Genomic DNA, 13,626 nt, shown 5'->3' with positions numbered 1-13,626 from the left:
ACTCTTGCTAAGCGAAAGCATTTTATTCTACCTGATTTAGTTATAACCGGATTACAACTTCTCAGAAGGGAACACAGGGTCATCTCTCTGAGCTTCAGGGAGTTCACTTTTCAAAAGGAGAACTTTGTGCCTATCCCACCTCTCGCCTTGTGGCGAGGACCAAAGTGACACTATGAAAAATGAAAGTTGCTCTGCTTCTGGTTTCGCTTCCTACCGCAAGGTTGGCCGTGATTTTTTTTTTTTTTAAGAACACAAATCAGATATCACTTCCGCTTAAAACTCTCCAAGGGATCCCCTGCTGCCTAAAATATAGAAGATCCAGGCACCTGAGCAAGACTGCGAGGCCCCTAGCCATCTGTATTTCTTACCCAGGCTCCCCCCCACCTCCACTCCCCCACCGTGCTCCAGGCAAAACTTGCTCTCGTCGCAGCTGCCTCCCTGTCATCCCCTCGTGAGTCTCAAGCCTCAGCCCCTCGGGGACCCGAACCTTGGGGATTCCGGGCCCAGGTCAGCGTCCCGAGGGTGCTCAAGGAGAGGTCCACCTTCCAAGATCAAACCTGGGTACCGCCCAGCACTCGCTCTGACGCCCCTGAACCCGCTCCCTCTCTTCAAAGGGTCCTGAACACCGAACCCATTATGGTGGGCGTGAAGCCTGGAGGGGACCCGGGCCTGCGCGGGCACACAGTGGGGTTCCACACCCGTGCCTGGGCCCATGGGGCCCGGCTGTGGGGCTGCCGACCGGAGGGTGGGTTGCCTCCAGAAGGGCCGCGTCTGGGGCTCCGGGCAGGGAAAGGGTGCAAGGGCTCCCCCGTAGTCCACTCAACTCCGCTGGCCCAGAGCGGCGGCCTCGGGGCGTCTACTTGGCCGGGCGCCGCTCCCACCCCCAACCAGGGTTTCCCCCGGGGCCGCGGTTCAGAGCCGCAGCCACGCCCGCGCCCGCCCGCAGCCCGGCTCCGGCGTCCCCCCAGCGCGACCCCGGGGGACCGAGCCCAGCCGCGTGCTGAGCATGCGCGGGCCGCGGCGCGCATGCGCGGTATTCCCGGGAGGCGGAAACTCGGGGCAGGGACGCGGTCGAGCGCGCGCAGCGGCGGGGGTGGGGCGGGGGCGCGCCTCAGCCGGCCGCCGCGCACGCGCGGCCCGCGCCGACGCAGCACGGCCCCGAGGGCGCGAGCCCGCCGCCGCCGCCGCCGCCGCCGCCGCCGGGCCGGGACCGCTGTGCGCCCGCGGCGTGAGGCGTGGGAGGGAGCGCGGCCCGTCAGCCGCGGCGCCGCCCGGTCGTCGTCCGCTTTCGCCTGCAGGCGCCGCCGCGGTCGGAGTGAGTGAGGGGCCCGGGCGGGGGCCGGGGCGCGGGGCCGACTCGCGGAGCTGCTGGTTGGCAGGGCGGCGGCCCGAGGGCTGAGGGGCCGAGCGGGGCCGGACCGCCCTGTCCCGGCGGCGGGTGCGGCGGGGACTGGCCCCTCCCGCGCCGGCCGAGGCCCCGGGGGCGTGAGGGAAGCTGGGGCATTCCGGCGGGCCGAGGGGTGCGGGGCCCGGAGAGTCTGAGGGTCTCCAGGCCGGGGGCTGGTGGGGGAGGCCGGGGGCTCCGGGACGCAGGGGCTCTCGGGCTGGGGGGGCGCAAGGATGCCGGCGGTCCGGGGGTCGGGAGTCTGAGGGTCTGGAGGCCGGGGGCTCGGGGAGGCCGGTCGGCCTCTGCCGGAGCGGGCCGAGGGCCTCCACAACAAAAGGACCCGGGAGAGGACTCGGCCGGGGCCGGGCTGGGCGGGCCTCGAGCCCGCGTACGGGGTGGCCGGTCCGGCCCCGCGGCCCGCGCTCAAGTTTTCTGCCGCCCGGAGCTTTTCCGGCGGCCGCCGTAGACCTGGCCGGGCTCGCTGCGCTTCCCAAGTTTCCTCCTCTTCCCGCCCCAGCCCCCAACTCCGCTGCGAGCTGGCTCGTCTCTCTCTCCGGGTCCTTCCCTGGCACCCCTTTCTTCCTCAGAGGAGGATGGATGTGTGTGTGTACGTGTACGCTGCTATTAATACTTGGTTTTATTTGACTGCAGCATTTTGTAGCTTAATGCACTAAGGGTAAACGTTTTTTCCTGTTGTTGATGTTGTTTTTTGAGCCATTTCAACAGTGTCTTATTCTTGTTCAGTTAGCCTGCAGCTGGGTTTTGGGCAGTGAGACTAACATAATAGTAATATTGTGGTAATATGGGAACCGCTTGAAATACGGTCAAGTTGAAGGCTCTGTCAGAGTTTGAGAATCTGCACTTATCTGAATCTGCACGACCATCATTGGGATTCTTACTTAGGATGTAAACTTCTTCGTGGTTGGAAAAACAGGCCATCACTGTTAAAGATGAAATGCCAGAGCCTTACCCTTAAAACTTTTTGTCAAACGGGTAATGAAAATAAGTCTTTTCTTTGAAATGACGCAGCCAAGCCCTCAGGTTAGTCAGTGGAACTGTCTTTTGACAACCTCTGAAAAGTGGGAGGAAAGTATATGGATAACGTGATTTAAGATTCACAGTAAGTTAGCATTCAGCTTTGTTTGGGCTGCAGTCTGGATAATATTTTGGACCAGTTGTGCTGTTCAGTTAATTTTTAAAACCCTGTAGTATTTAAACACATGAAAGGAAGTTTGTGTTTCAACTTTCAATTCATAAAAATACTGAGAGTATCTTTATGAGTATATGGTTTCATATTTTTGGCCATCTTTGGAGATGAAAAGCTAGTCAAGTTTACCATTAGCATCTTCTGAACACTCATGTACTAAAGATAAATATTATAGATTCTTCTCTGGAGAATTTTTCAGGTCATTATCAAATAATCCAGTTTAATGATGAGCACCGGAAAATACTGTTTAAAACACATGTTCCCTTTTAAAGGCGCCCGCACGTAAGACTTCAGGCAAGGACTGAACAAAAGGACTTGTACATCATTCAGAGGTGATGCATTGAGGAGCAAGTGCTTGGCTAAATAAAGACCCTGAATCCAAAACTTAGTATTTATGAAGCGAGGCAAAGAATGCTGGCACTCTTACAGGAGCTCTTCTGAGGCTGCGGGTCCCTGCAAGTGAGTAGTTAAGTGTTAGATCAGGGGTGATGTTCCACTAGTGTAATGGTCATAAAGTGTCTGGGGAAGGTGGGATTTAAGAGTAGCAGTAAGGATCATGAAAATGTTTTTAGTGAGTACTGAAAATCCCTCAGTCCTGTCTGACTCTTTGTGACCTCATGGGCTATACAGCCCATGGAATTCTCCAGGCCAGAACGCTGGAGTGGGTAGCCTTTTTCTTCTCTAGGGGATCTTCCCTACCCAGGGATCGAACCCTGGTCTTCTGCATTGTGGGTGGATTCTTTACCAGCTGAGCCACAAGGGAAGCCCAAGAGGATTCTTTACCAACTGAGCTATCAGGGGAGCCCAGTTTAGTTTAGTTTTTAAGGAAACTCATTTCTGTAACGCTGTGTCCTTTGTTGGAAAGTACAGACATTAATGTTCCAATTCTCAAAACTAGGTTCTTCAGCTAGATAACTTTTCTCACTAGAAGGTTGGAGAAACTGTCTAAATAACAAAATTGTATTGTTAGAGCCCACCCCTTTAAGAGAAATACTGGTGAGTTCCCTCAGAAGAAGTTACTCTGTTGTATTTTGTGTATACATATATAGTCTGTGATGTAATAAAGTGATATGGATAGTAAAAGAAAACTTTGAAAATTACTATCTTTGCATGTTATTTTGAGTTAGTGAGGTGGGATCTTAGCTCATATCTCTAAAGGTTTTATGGAAACCTTTTTTCATGTACTTTGAGGTGTCTTAATTTTCAAAAAATTATTGTTTTAAGGATAACAAAAGATGCAATTCAAATAGTTAATACAATATATAAATCTTTAACTTTTGAAATAAAACATTTTCAGTTTAGATATGTTTTCATCTAGAATAAATCTGGTCTTAAATTTCAGTGGCATGAAAAGTTCTATTATTTTTTATTACTGTAGCTTTATAGTATAGTCTGAAGTCAGGAAACCTGATTGCTTCAAGTCTGTTTTTCTTTCTCAAGATTGCTTTGGCTATTTCAGGTCTTTTGTATTTCCATACAGATTTTTAGAATTTTTTGTTGTTGTTCTAAATCTGCAAAAAATGCCATTGGTAAAAAGTTCTGTTATTTTTATCATATTTGTGAAATGAGGTTTTTTTTGGCTAGTAAATCAGAAAAATTTAGTTTCTGAGGTACTTTACTTTGCCTTAATGCTCTAGTTTAAGAACATATTTTCATTAGTTTTCACCTTACTAAAATCCCTTAATTAATTAGCAAGAAATTACTGTAGGAATCTTTGAGAGTTTTCAATGCTGTCTGTATAGATTATTTAAAATGTTTGCTTGAGAAAGTTTGGGCAAAGGAAATACCCTTATTTAAATTGACAGTATTAAGCTCTAAGAAGTTTATGAATGCACACGAGGCTTCAGATGCTCAGTTGCTCACCCATCCTCAGAAGGACCCTGGGCGAGGGAGAGGAGGGAGAGCAGGTGTGGCTCCCCTCAGGCACACCTGTGTTTTTCTTGCTCACCCAGCCATATTCGGGAGTTAGGGTTTTGCCCTTTTTTTTCAGTGTTTACTAGTGGATTATTTGAGCCCTTTATTGCTTTTTCTCTCTACATTTTGGCAGATTTTTTTTTTTCCCCTTTATTTCATGACTACCAAAAGACAACTTGGTGCAAGAGAAATGAAATTCATGTCTACCAGTTTCTGGTATTAATTTCTAGGAATTCCGCCAAATCTTACCATTCAGAATTGCACAAGTGTGTTTCTGATTGGAAATCAGTAGAGGAACCCCTCTGTTCATATCTGTAACAATTGCATTTTTTTTTTTTTTTGACTAGGCTCGATGGAAATAAAATTCAGATGCACAAATATAGTTAAAATTTCAGTTTAAATAGAATTTTTAGGGAGTTGCCTAGTGGTCTAGTGGTAGGACTCCATGTTTTCACTGCAGAGTACTTGGGTTCACTCCCTGGTCAGAGAACTAAGATACTGCAAGCTACATGGTGTGGCCAAAAAAAAAAAAAAAAAAGGAATATTTTAGCGAAACTGTTAATTGTAGTGTGATTTGTGTAAACACGAGTGAAACGATTTATGGACAGAAGTAGGAAATGTTTCCCCAAGTGGCTCCGTCACCACTCTGTAGCAGTTGGAAACCTCAGAGGGAAACGCTAGTGGCATCACCACAAGGACATGAAGGACATGCAGGTTTTTGCTTACAAACTTTGCATTTCACTGAAGTGGCCCTACCTAAATCTTACTTGTATACCTTGCCATGTACTGTAAACTCATTTTTCAGATCGAAAAGAATGACTTAAGTTATATATTTGAATATTATCCAGTGAGGGGAAGAACATCGCTGGGCACCTGTGCGGGTGCCACGTGCTATTGGTGGGTGTTACTGCCTTTTTACAGGTGAGTTAAGTACTGGAGAAGCTCTGCCCTGTAAGCTGCACGTGTTAGACGCCGTGTGCCAGGGCTGAGCTGAGTGCTGTAGTGCTCTATCTGCATTATTCCTTGTGAAAACTAGAGCAGTACTTCGGTCTGCACCCTCCCTTTTGCATATGAAACACGGGAAGCCTAGAGTTACAGTTGCTCACCTTGGGTCTTCGGCCCACATGGGTGGACCCAGCTGGGCCGGACCTGGGAGACTGCGCAGTGTGAGCTCCCGACAGCCTGCCTGCAGCCTCCTGTGTGGGGATGGCAGCAGCCAGTGAAACCCTAACCCGGGCTCCCGCGGTGGGAGTAAATAGTGTGCTAGGGTAATGACCATGTCTGGGAAAGTCCAGGTAATTATATTTTCACTTAACCTGACATTTTAGATTATGAAGTTCTCATCTGGTCAACATAGTGTTGGTAACCATTTTGATGAGTATACCAAGATTGTTTCATTATTTGACATCTGTTTAGAATCAGGTAGATAAAATGTATAATACATGATACAGTGACTGATCCTTCTCATTTGTCAAAGGATGTGTGTCAGTAACCTCCACGTTTAGTTTTTTTATTGGTGACTTTTTTCAGAGGGTGGGTGTTGTTTGGAAACAGTTTTGTGGGAAGCAGGGAGTATGTAAGGGAAAAACAAGTTGCATGTTTCTCACACAGGTATGAGCCCCTTGTGGTAATCCTAGTATTTATAATCTCTGACACATTGCTGCTCTATAAATGTTTCTGAAATGAATGTGCTCATTCTCACCAACTTAGAATTTTCCATTCTTCTTTTAAGAGTCGGCACATATTCTGCTCCTTTATTTGGGGCCTGTGAACCAAAACCAAGACTTGGCAGAACCTGAGCTGTCATGTCTGTGGGCTCTCTGTGCCTGGAATCTCTCTTCTGCCTCCGTTGTCTATGCTGAAAGTCCTGTAGCTTGGATTCTGCTGTGAACCATGGTGCTCGTGTCTACTGGTGACCAAAGCACCATGTATTTGTCTCTGCTGGCCTGAAAGAAGAGCTTACAGTTTTACACTATATTTAGTGGCTTGTGTATCTTCTCATGAAAATTTAAGCACCACGAAGGCAGAAACTTGGTTTTACACACTGTTGGGTCACCAGTGCCTAGCACAGTACTTACTGAGTAGAACTGAAACTTGTTAATGGTTGTGTGTTTGTGATAGTCACTCAGTTGTGTCCGACTCTTTGCGACCCCGTGGGCTATACCTTGCCAGGCTTCTCTGTCCATGGAATTCTCCAGGCAAGAATGCTGGAGTGGGTTGCCATTTGGTTCTTCAGGGGATCTTCCCATCCTAGGGATCAAACCTGGGTCTTCCACATTGCAGGCGGATTCTTTACCACTGAGCCACCCGGGTTGGAGGTGGCTATTACATCAGCCAGTCGTCTTTGGCTTTGCTTGCCTTGGTGAAGGACCCCTCTTTAAAACTATGTAAAACTTGATACTAGGGAAGAATTGTATTATCTTTGTTTTCACTTCTGTCTACTTTATTTTAGATTACTGCTGTCATCACACTTGGACTAGAGAAAACATACTGCTCTTCCCCTTTACGATTTTGAAGTGTTCTTTTCTAGAAACTGATCCTGTATTAATTGATTTCGTGTTCATTAGGAGGCATCCTAAGTTCTGCAGACACAGAAGACTACTCAAGGTGACACAAAATGAGTGGGGTTTATAGAAGTTTCTTGATTACTGGTCCAGAAATTTTAGTGTGTCTTTTACTAATCAGCTGGATTCATTGGCTGCCGTACAAGAGTTTTACATTATGCCCTGAAACAATTTTTAAAAACCCATTTCCTGTTGCTGCATGCCAGTTATACTGTATGCCAGCTTTTCCTTGCCATGACAGGTCCCTTACCTTTCAGTCATTTGGGGTGTCAACCTTTGGGCAGCAAAGAGTAGTTTGTTCTGCTTTATCAAGTTCCCCCTTAGTCTTGCTGTACTATGTGGGGAAACACACACTTGCACAGTCTGGGGAGCTCCAGGTTGTTGGCTGTGGTTCTCAGGGTCGTCCCAGGTTAGAAGTGCAGAGGTTCCAGCCTGACTTCTGACCCACTGACTCCGGCCCTTGGGGCGGGGCCGGCTGTCAGCTCCAACTTGCTGTGCTTTTGGTGCATGCTGTTTGTGAAGCACTGCCTTAGAGGGCTTAAGAGGAACACAAGTTGTAGCAGGCAAACATAAGTCATAAATGGCAGAGGTATGTATGAGTATGGTCTCTTTGACCTCTTCAGATTTGCAAGATTAACAGGATTGTCTTCTGATCAGTACTCTTAAATATGTTTTTGGAGCCTTGAGAAGACCTCACAGTTCCTTTTGGGCAGAGATTTTGAAGCTTTCCTGCTGAGCCCACTCAGTTCTTTTGAATCCTGGTGTGGATTTTAAATGAACAATCTCATGTTGCAGTAGCAGTTTGTATGGCTCCCGGACTTGTGCCTTTTGGCAAATAGCAGGAGAGTGTGTGCATGTGAGTGTGAAGGCACACATTCCCTGGTGATTTTCTTTTGATGCTGAAGAATTGGCTAGCTTATGCTAGAGTCAGGGTGATTGCCAAGTCTTGTGGTGACTGATGAAGTGGTATTGTGTGAATTGATTCTATGCCTAGCATTACATTCGTACCTGAATTTCATAAATTTGGTTTTGCTTCTCCTCTTTTTTCTTGAGAGGCAGACTGAGTAAAAGTTAGTGTACCATGGTGTAATCGACCATGGGCCTTGTGCAGAGTTAGATGCATGTGTTGGTAAACAGCATATTGTCAGCTTGGGAAGAAGAATTCTGTGTTGTCTTTTCCTTGTGCTTCGTGGTCGGTCAGTAATTGTGTAATGATGGAAGGAGGGTCCCTCCTTCTGGGGTCCTGGAATCAGTCAGTCACCCAGACTAAACCAAGTAGCTCTGTTGTGGAGGCTTTGTGGGAATGGGGTCTGTAACTGTGAAAGTTGTTACAAAGGTAGGAAGCAGTTGTCAAAGGCAGATGGAATTAAATGTAATCTCAGAACACTGAGAAGGTTGTTTGCATGTCACTTCTGCCCCCGTCCCCGATCTTTCAGTCAGCTGTGCAGCTCCATGAAGGCAAAAATGATAGAAATGACCTGGTGGAGAGAGCTCTTTGGAACAAACTCTGTCTCCTTAAAATTGGCCAAGTGAAGTTAAAGTTCTTATTAGTAGTCTCCCATTAATGTGACTCCAGTTAAATGTACAGCTGCCCCCTCCTGGGTGTCACCAGGACCTTCCTCGAATACCAGGTCCCTTGGGTGCTCAAGTCCCTTACATACCACTGTGCACACCGTCCTGTGTACTTTATAAACATCTCTAGATGACTTAGAGTACCTGGCACAATGGGATGCTGTGTAAATGGCTGCCGGTTTCCCCATTTGGAACTTTCTGGGCTTTTCCCCAGTGTTTTCAGTCTCACGTGGAGGACCTGAGGTTGTGGAGGGCTAACCGCCCTCACGCATGCCTGGCCGAGAGCAGCTTCTCAGTGGGTGTCCATGGATGGCCCTGCTGGGCCCTTGGGCAGCCTCCCCTGTGATGACAGTGTGGGCTCCTGCCGGCTCCCCTGACCACCTCTCCTGGTGGTTTCCGCAGTATTGCCGCCTTGTGGTTTTAAACAGCCTTTTCCTGTTATAATGAGGTTACACATCTTTCTATACATTTACCGGCCATTTGGATTCGCTGTTTTGTGAAGTGCTGGCATTTTCATATTAGTTTTTAAAAATTTATTCATAGACTTACTTATATGTTCAGGACACAGGCCCTTTGTTGGTTATATATTTTGCCACTTTCTTTTCCTACTTTGTCGTGCAGTTTTACTGACACAGTAGATTTTCTTTCTTTTTGTCTTTTGAATGAAGGGAACTTCTTTTTACTTTTATTTTTTGGCCGCACCACATGACTTGTGGAATCTTAGTTCCCCGACCAGGACTTGAACCCTGGCCCTTGGCATTGAAATCGCAGAGTCCTAACTACTGGACTGCTGGGAAAGTCCTGAGACATTCTTAAGTTTAATGTGGTTCAGTTTATTACTGGGAATTATACTTAATTCCCAGTGATAAAGTTAAAGTAGGAGTCTTCAGTTTAATTTTAAAAACTTTGTGGAAGTTTTCAGACACATACAAAAACAATGCTGTAATGAACTCTCCGTGTTCATTACCACCTTTAACAATGGTCTTCATTAAGATTGTTAACTCAATCAGTAGTACTGGTTTACATTTAAAAGACATGAAGGAACTTGCTTTGAACATATATGCTTATATTGGCCAGATATCATGACTCTTGCTGAAATATGACATATTTCACATTATTTCACATATTTCACTTATGACACATTTCTTTTTTTTTTTTTTTATGACACATTTCTTTTGGGATGGGAAGGGATCAGGTGTCACTGTACAGCTTTTTAAAGTCGGTGATGCTCAGAGGCATCTAATAGTCCTAACCAGCTGGGTGTTAAGCAAGGCCATGGATCTCTCCACAGCTTCAGAACCTGGGGCGGAAAGACCCTTCCTTCTTCCCTCCCTCCCTTTCTCTCTCTCGCTCTCTGTTTTTCTTGTACTTGAGTCAAAATAAACGTCGCTTGCTTTGCAGTGTTTGTTTAATGCTCCTAATAGCAGTATGTCTTTTTTTTAAACTTAGTCATTAGGATGGAGAAGCAGCATGAAGCTTTAATAGAATAAATACTCATCAGAGAAATGCGCTTAGTATGTTAGTCCTTTTTAGGAGATGATTTTGTTAAACATTGAAGAGATACAGAAGAACATGTGTGAGATGTGAGTAAGTTGTAGACCAAGAGTGTTCTGACCTCCCAGAGAAAGGTGCCCGAGGCCACAGAGGTGCCGGCCAGCTCCGGCATAAGAGCCTGAGGTAGGGAACATGTAGGCTTTGAGGGCACCTAGGGCTTCTGTCTGTGCCCAGGACTCGGCCCTGCTATTGTGGTGCAAAAGCAGCTGTGAACTCTGGGCAAAGGGATGAGTTGTCTGTGTTCCAATACAGTTTTATTTCTGGACCCTAAAATTTGAATTTCATGTAATTTCACATGCAAGAAAATGTTATTACTCTTTTTTTAAAATTTAAGTTTACTTTTGGCTGTGCTGGGTTTTGTTGCTGTGCAGTTTTTTCTGTTGTGGAGCATGGGCTCTAGAGAACAGGCTCAGTGGTGTGACTCTTGGGCTCTAGGGAACAGGCTCTGTGGTGTGACTCTTGGGCTCTAGGGAACAGGTTCTTTGGTATGACTCTTGGGCTCTAGGGAACAGGCTCAGTGGTGTGACTCTTGGGCTCTAGGGAACAGGCTCAGTGGTGTGACTCTTGGGTTCTAGGGAACAGGCTCAGTGGTGTGACTCCTGGGCTCTAGGGCTCGGGCTCAGTGGTGTGACTCTTGGGCTCTAGGGAACAGGTTCTTTGGTATGACTCTTGGGCTCTAGGGAACAGGCTCAGTGGTGTGACTCTTGGGCTCTAGGTCTCAGGCTCAGTGGTGTGACTCCCGGGCTCTAGAGAACAGGCTCAAGTGGTGTGACTCCCGGGCTTATTTGCTCTGAAGTATGTGGGATCTTCCTGAATCAGGGATTGAACCCCAGTCTTCTGCATTGGCAGACAGATTCTTTACCACTGAGCTACCTTGGAAGCCCCTATTATTATTAATAATTTATTTAATCATACGCAGTTAAAAACAGTTCTTAACTTATGGGCTGTGCAAAAACAAACAATGGGGCTACCCTGGTTTAGAGAAGAAAGCCAGCCAGGCAGCTGTGGGCCAGCTGCAACAATGGAGAATCCCCTTCTGCCCGGAGCCCACCTGTTCCCTACCACGCCCTCCTCTTACTCTGTGAAGCCTATGTAGCCATCTTCCTTCAGCCCCCTGAGCTACCACCTCCTTCTTCAAGCCCTGGTATCATTTTTATTTTACTCACCTTTGTTTTCTTTGTCACTTGACTGTGACAGAAAATCTGAGAGCAAAATGTTCACTACTGTATCCCCAACATTTAAAACAGCAGTCACTTAATGAATGTTGCACTTATCATTTCTCTTTGTTAGTTTTGTCTGTGTTGAACTCTCTACTAGGGAATCACACTACATTTGTTTTTCTGCGACTGGCCTTCTTTCCACTCAGCACTGTGGTTGAGACCTGTTGGAGGGCTGTACGTGGTCAGTGTTGGTTCACTTTCTCTGTTGTGTAATCTGGTCTCCAGTTGATGGGCGTTTGGATTGTTTCCAGCCTTGCTGCTGCCCATGTGCGTGGATGTCTCGCCTGCCCACGTGGGGTGCGATGCCGGTTCTGGCTGGCCAGCCTTCAGCTTGCCTGCTTCCTGCCAGATTGTTCTCAGGGTACCCTGCCAACTCGCATCCCACTGATGCAGGGAAGTGACTCCTGGCTGCTCTGCCTTCTTGCCAGTGCGCTGTAGTTGATTCTGTCTGTTTTCTTCAGTGTTGCCATTCTGGTAGTTACGTAATAGTATCTGTTTGTGGCTTTACATTGAATTTCTCTTAGTACTAATTAGGTTAATAATATATATATTATATATATTTATTATATAAATATTATATATTTATGTATATATAAATATATAATTTAATATATTGGTTATATCTCTTTCTTATGAAGAGAAGTCATTGGCCTGATTTTCTTCTTATGTTTTTCTTATTGACTAGTAGCTGTTTTCTATGTGTGGATTACTATCCTTTGTCATTGTAAGCTCTGAATATTTTTTTCCAGTTTGTGGTTTATCTTTTTACTTTTGAGATGTCTTGGAACTAAAGTTCTTAATTTTAACATCGTTTTTATCAGTCTTTTTCTTTATTAGTTTTTTTGTCTTATTTAAGGAATATTTCTTTACTGAAGGGTTGCAGTTTGATATGAGATATTTTTATTATTTATTCATAAAGCATGTATTGTTCCATTCAGTAAATATGTTTGATATTTAGGTGTTTTTTCTTTTTTTTTTTGGCCATGCCACACCGTTTGTGGGATGTTGACTCCTCCACCAAGGATGCAGCCTGGGCCCTTGGCAGTGAAAGTGCCAAGTCCTGGCTACTGGACCACCAGGGAAGTCCCTGTGTTTTCTGACTTCCATAAAGATTCCTTTGATGACTCATAATTTATTTTAGTGTTTGATAAACTCCAAATGAATGAATATTCTTTGATATACCTTGTTGTGACATCTCTGAAATGGGGATGTAGTAAGAAAATGTGTTCTGTCTTGAACCATGTCTTTAAATTAATGTTATCTTTAATAGACCCGTGTGTGTGCCCAGTTACTTCAGTCGTGTCTGACTCTCTGCGACCCTGTGGACTGTAGCCCGCCAATCTCCTCTGTCCATGGGATTCTCCAGGCATGAACACTTGTGTGCTTGCCATGTCCTCCTCCAGGGGAGTCTTCCCCACCCAGGGATCAAACCTGTGTCTCCTGTCTCCCACTGGCGACATGTGGGAAGCCCCAGTTCCTAGTTCAGTTTGGCTGTGTCTTGACCCTAACTCTCAAACTTGTGGACACTTAGGTACATCTCACTTCTGCCTTTGGAAACACTTGTTTTATTTCCAGCCTGAAGTCGAGGTGTTAATGCACGTTATCAGCTCTTGGACTCTGAAGCTTGAGGACAGATGACTGCCTCGACTGCCAGTTTGTTTCAGCTTAGCCGACGGGCAGGGGTTCCTGCTGTGCCTGCAGCTGCTTCCTTTCAGTGGCATTTGTTAATTAAGCTGTTTAATTTTACCTTCTCAAGACTGACTGAAAAAAAGAAAAGGAAGAAAATTTTAGTTTGTGGTTATAGCAGGGTCTTTTAGCCAAGTGCTTACTTTGGGTATTCATTTCATTTTTGTTTACAAAAAGTAGCAGTGACTTGAAAAGTATCAAAATTAAATAATAGGTCAGAAGTTAAATTTTATTCCTCCCCTGACATCTCAGGTATTGCCATTTGAGGGGTTTAGGCATCATGGTTTGTGTAGAGAGGCAGCTCTTTTAACAGGAGTCTCTCATCTGGGAAGAAGAAGGCCTGGGTTCAAATGTTACCCCTCTGCCTTTTGTCTTGTTACTTTTGACAAGTTGTTTAGTTTCTCAGAGTTTCAATTTTCAGATAGCTCTTGTCTATAAAGTCTAGTGTTTATAATCTCTGCCTTTGAGGGTATGTGTACATACCTTTGTAAAGTGCAGGCAACTGTCAAGTGCCAGGATCAG

At 45.9% G+C, this 13,626-nt stretch overlaps 1 protein-coding gene across 10 annotated transcripts in view; it reads left to right on the top strand.

Moving 5' to 3' along the window:
- The first annotated feature begins 1,163 nt into the window (after positions 1-1,163).
- Positions 1,164-13,626, top strand: part of PTK2 (protein tyrosine kinase 2) — a 208,749-nt gene continuing 196,286 nt past the window's right edge. For 9 of the 10 annotated variants that reach the window (XM_065902554.1, XM_065902550.1, XM_065902555.1 and 6 more), the window contains exon 1: positions 1,180-1,315. The gene's annotated coding sequence lies outside the window, so the exon portion shown is untranslated. Of the gene's footprint in view, positions 1,316-13,626 lie in introns of all 10 variants that reach the window. The other variant, XM_065902560.1, reaches the window with a different exon arrangement.

Source organism: Muntiacus reevesi, chromosome 12 (assembly GCF_963930625.1).
Source record: "Muntiacus reevesi chromosome 12, mMunRee1.1, whole genome shotgun sequence".
NCBI lineage: Eukaryota > Metazoa > Chordata > Mammalia > Artiodactyla > Cervidae > Muntiacus > Muntiacus reevesi.
Note: the sequence above shows the minus strand (reverse complement) of the source record. Positions and strands in the feature narration are given on the sequence as shown.